Genomic DNA, 5,616 nt, shown 5'->3' on the forward strand with positions numbered 1-5,616 from the left:
CCACTTGCAGCCAGCAAAGCTGGGAGAGGGGAGAAGCTGGGACTGAATAATCGTTATTTTTGATCATTAAACAGAAACTGGAACTGTAGCTCCTGAACGGAGTCTGTTCTGGGGACCAGAAGTGGACCCACGAACTTCACTGCACTTGAGACTGAGCGGAGCGGTCTGGCGGCTGCCCAGGGTCCCACCCAGGTGTGGGCAGGCGCTTTCTGCCTCGTCCCTGCGGAGCCCTGCGTGTTCCCTCAGTGTGAGCCTCATGCCTGGTCCCCAGGAAACGCCAGGTGCGCGGGACACTGCTCACGGGCCAGCAGCCGCCTGCTAGGCCCAGTGGATGAGGCTCCAGCCCGTCCCGCTTGCCTGGAGCAGCCCACACTTGGCCCTCCCCCTCCCTCCCTTTCTTTCCTGGCTTCTGGAACCCACTCTCTCCTGGCCCTTCTCACCCGTGCGGGGCGCTCGGAGAGCCCCATCGTGCAGCCCTCGAACCTCTTTCTTCGTAGCTCCTCCTCCAGGATGATGGCCTCCAGAACTGAGGATCCCACATTTCTAGGCCCAGCCCAGGCCTCTTCCCTAAACCCCAGACCCTCCACCGGGAAATCGGACAGGATCTGGGCTAGACAAGTTCAAGGCCGACTTCGCCCCCACCCTAGCCTCTCTTCCCTTTTGCACACTGGCTCTCAGGTCTCAGTCTCAATGCGTGGCAGCCTTACTCCTGTCAAACGCTTTGGCATCGTCCTGGACACCTTCTCTTCTCAGCCTTGACATTCCTCTCCACGTCCTCTCTGCCCTCAGGGAGACCCAGAATCCAACCACTTCTCCCCATCTCGGCCGTTGCAGTCTTGGTCACCACCCTCTTGAACTTGGACCACTGCAACGGCCCCTTCAGTCTATTCCTACACAGGAGCAGAGACATCCTGTGCAATGGAAACCCAAACTCATGCCTCCTCTGCTCCGGGCCCCAGATGGTCCTCCCCTCTCACTCAGAGGAGGTGTCCTCCATGGCCCCGCGGAGCTGGCCTGCTCCTCTCTGACCTTGCCTCTCTCTGCTCTGACCCCTCCAGCCCTCACTGTGCCTCAGGGCCTTTGCCCTGGCCTCTCCTGCTGGCTGCACAGCTCCCTCCTGCCTTCCTCCAGGTCCCTGCACTAATGTCGCTTTCCTAGTGAGTCCTTTCTCACCCCCCGACCTTCTTACTCTGCCTTATTTTCTCTAGAACAGGTATCACCATCCGGCATTGCCCACCTAGTACAGGGGTGGGCAAACGTTTCAGAAAAGGGCCAGATAATAATCATTTTGGGCTTCACAGGCCACACCGTCGCTGTTGCAACCACTCACTTTTGCCAGTTGGAGATGACGCCCTGACAAGGCCTTACCTCTCTGACCTCACTTCTCCCTTCCTTGTGCGGAGATGAGGGTAGGGGGGTAGGGGGTGGGGAGAGGGGGGTCTGTGAAGATTGGGGGCTGTATCAGTGGCCTGGGGCTCTAGAACAAATCGCCACCAGCAGGCGGGCTTACAACAGCAGAACGTCGCTCTCTCAGGGTTCTGGGGCCCAGGGTTGAGATCAAGCTGTCGGAGGGGCCGGGCTCCCTCTCACGGCTCTCAGGAAGGGTCCCTCCTGCCTCTTCCAGCCTCCGGGACTGCCAGGCCGTCCAGGGCTTGTGGCCGCATCAGTCCAACCTCTGCTTCTGTCTTCTTTCTCCTCCTCCTCTGTCCGTCTCAGATCTCTCTCTGCCTTTCCGTCTTAAGGACCATTGTCACTGGATTTAGGGTCCACTGGGATAATCCAGGATGATCTCTTCATTTTAAGATCCTTCACTTAATTACACTTGCAAAGACCCTTTGTCCAAATAGGTTAACGTGCACAGGTTCCTGGGATTAGGACGTGGACATAACTGTTTAGGGGCCACTGTTCAACCCACTGCAGGTGTCTTTAAAGTGTTTAAAGGGGGAATCAAACCTGAATGTCGACGCCTTAATCTGCATTGAAAACAACACTGCCAGGTGGGCCAGACTTCCAGGCCTTCTCCCCCCGGATGTGAGTTACGTGACAGGCCACCTGATCACGAGGGGGAAGCTCAGGGCTACAAACTCTGGGCTGATGGCAACTCTGGGAAGGAGAAGAGCAGATACCATCATTCCCATTTTATACGCGGGGAAACTGAGGCTCAGAGGGGAAGTCTAGCCCGTGTCCCTCACACCCCGGCCATCTCCATAGAAACCATGGCCCGCTACCAACGAAGTTCCCAGAGAGATCCCCAATCCAGTCCACGCACTGGTGGCCGCCTTCCCTCGCCTGCTCCCGGCGCAGGTTGCTAGGAGGTGGTGCTGCTGCAGGGGCCAGGCCCGTGGGGGCCCAGGGGCAGGCTGGTGTGTGGACATTTCCTCTGCCCTCCTCCACCGAGCTGCCCTGTGGAGGGTGCTCGTAGTTCAGAGATGCTGGGAGCCCAAGGCACACCTCTGCCCACAGGCCAGGCCGGGCCGGGCGGGAGGGCTCTCGTGCCCAGAATAACTGTCCAGAGTCAGCATGTTCCAGCCAGGAGGCAAACCAAAGAGGCACTTTCCCCAAGTGTCACGGGGCGGAGGTGGCACCCTCGGATGGGCCCTAAAAGGACCCCCATGAGCCCCTGTCCCCGAAAATGATGCCATCCGACAGCTGCTGAGCCCCGTCACCTCGCTGAGACACAGCCTGCCTCTGAGGAATGAGTCGAGAGTGAGCATTTCCAAACGGGGCCGGAGAAAAGCTCGGTGGCCCGAGGAGCTGTGACAGCGGCCTTCCGGGGAAGTGGGAGCTTAGCACAGTCTCCGGTTGCTTCTGACATCAGCGAAGAGTCTAAAAATCACTGTCCTTGTGGTGTCAGAATAAATAGTGACTAGTTCTCATTTGTGCTCCGCAAGTGACTTTCTCAAGGTTCTGAGCGGAGTCAGGCCAGCTGGGATCATGGTCTGATGCCTGGGGCACAGTCCTCCCCTCTCAGGGGTCTCTGGTGGTCCCTCCACAATGGGCATCACAAGGGTTGGCACAGGAAACTCCGGGAGCTGCTGCCGGCCTCTGTCATCCCCTGACTTAAATGGCCTCTTCTCTATTTACTGAATTCTCCCATAGAGTCTCAGTATCTGTTTTTTATATTCTTGGTTCATTTTGCTTTTAATCATCTGCATAACTGAGTGCAGGGTCTTCAGCTTCTCAGATTTAGAGCCTTGACTTGCTTGAACTTTGGCCCAGCTGTGTAATGGGTCCACTAGCAGAGCTCCCATGTGCCCCCTGGGCCCCCTTCCCCTCATCCCCACAACCAGTTCCCTTCCCCAGTCCCATGTGCTCTTCCTAAAGCACAACTCCTGACCCCAACTCCTTCTGGCCATTCCTGAGCTCCCTCAACTCCCACGCCATCTCTCCTGGCTGTTACCATGGTAACCATCTACTGACCAGTCACCTGCATCCCCTCTTTCCTCCTGGGAGCCTTGTTCCCCCCGCCTCCGCCCCCCTCAGCAGCCAGAGTGCTCCTTTGATAAATGTAAGTCAGATCATTTCACTTCATTCATTCATTCATTCATTCAACAACCATTTATTGAACACCTACTGTGTGCTGGGCCTTGGTCTAGGCTCAGGGGATACACAGGGAACAAAACAAATGAAAGTCTCTGTTCTCCTGGAGCTTCCATTCCCATGGAGGGAAGAAAGTTAAGTAAAGAGTTTGTCAGATGTCAGTCAGTCCAAAGGGAAAAAGTCAAGCAGAGAAACGAGCAGGCAGTGCTGGGAAGGGTGGGTGTAGGAGGGGCCTGGTTTGCAATTTTCAAAGGGGCTTAGGGGAGACCTGGCTGAGGAAATGAAGATGTAAAGAAGTGAACCATGCGGATAACTAGGGATAAGAGAGTCCAGAAGAGAGGCCAGCAAGTGCAAAGGCCCTGAGGCAGGAATGCGCCTGGTGTGTTGGAGGACCAGCCAGGAGGCCACAGAGTCTGGAACAGGGTGAGGGAGAGCAAGGAGGGTGCATAAGAAGGCTGGAGAGATAAAGGGAGAGGTATGGCCAGATCAGGCCCAGTAGGTGCCATAAGGCTTTTTGACTTCTATTCTGACTGATACAGGAGCTTTAGAAAGTTCTTGAGCAGAGGAGGGATGTGATCTGACTTGTTTTAACCTGCTCACTCTGGCTGCTGTGAGATTAGACTGAAGGGGTCAAGGCGGGAAGCAGGAGACCCATAGGGGTGGTGATAGTGGAGGTGGGAGAAGAGCAGGGAGTCTGCATCTGTTTTGAAAGTAGAGCCAACAGGATGTGCTACTGAGATTGGGCATAGAGTGTGAGAGAAATCGGCAAGGATTTTATTGCTTAAACTAGAGGCCTGATGCACGAAATTCATGCAAGAGTAGGCCTTCACAGCCATGGCTTCGTCCGGAAGGTCGTCTGGAAAGTTGTCCTGATGGTCATTCTGCTGTTTGGCCGTTCAGTCGATTTGCATATTACGCTTTTATTATTATAGATGCCTACAATGGCTCCCCATTCCTCTTTGGATACATCTCGATTCCTTATCCAGGTCTGATCCACACTGGCCCAGCTGGCTGTTCTTACTGCACCATTTGCCGGTGCCCACTCCTTTGTCAATGTTCCCACCTCCCAAGTCAGAATTCCCCAGACACTGCAGCTCAATAATCTTCATTTTTCATGGAATTCCTCACAGTCTGTTAATAGTGTTTTGGGGCTTTTTGTTTGTTTTAAATTGATCTGTCTTCTTGATTTTGCTTGTCTCCCTCCCTAGAATATAAACTCCATAGGACAGAGACATTCTGCCTAGCTTTGTAAAGTTGTCACAAATACAGGTAGAATGCTGGCATCGTGAGCACAGGTTGTGATAGTTCACACACTCACCTGCAGGGCACTGCTGGCCCTATTCTGTAAGGAAGGAAAGTGCTGGGGGAAGGTTATATTTAGACCTGCCCAAGGGCACAGCTGGTTCTGGAGCCAGAGTTTGAACTGGGGCCTGCGGGTTCCAGAGCTAGTGCCATGGCCCTCCCGGCCCCTCCTGTCCCCTGAGGGTCCAGGCAGAGCTCCACGGTCAGGTGGGGACAGAGCCAGGGAGATGGGGAAGGTCAGTGCCTGCTGGTTGAATGAGTCAAAGGCGGCGTCTGCCACCCCAGGGCCTTTCTCGCTCAGCCCGCCTGGAAGCTGTTGGGAAGACCAGCGTGTCTACGCTCAGTCTCCGTATCATAACGCATGTAGAGGGCATTTAGTTTAAAAATAAAAACCTCAAGCCCTCTCCAATCGCAGCCCGCGCAGCTCCTGCCTCTCGCCATCAGCTACTTCTGTTACTCTGTGCTCTGCCCTCCTGGGCGCCCTCACCAGTGCGAACAGGTGGGGGCTGCCGCGGTGGCTGCCGTCGCGGGAAAGCGCACAGACCTTGTTCCGGGAGCCCCTGGCTCACAGCCCCCAAACTGCCTCACCGTGGGCCTCGGACAACACCCCTCCCCCCGCCCCGCCCCCGTGCCTCAGTTTACCCATCCGTAAAGGCCAGGTCTGTGCAACCCTACAGGTGACACACCTGCTTCCGGGACTTGATGGGCCCCCGGTCCCCACGGGGTGGAAGCCCGGAGTCCAACCCACGCCCCGTGGAGCCCCGGCGACTCCAG

Source organism: Myotis brandtii, unplaced genomic scaffold (genome assembly GCF_000412655.1).
Source record: "Myotis brandtii unplaced genomic scaffold, ASM41265v1 scaffold187, whole genome shotgun sequence".
Taxonomy (NCBI): domain Eukaryota; kingdom Metazoa; phylum Chordata; class Mammalia; order Chiroptera; family Vespertilionidae; genus Myotis; species Myotis brandtii.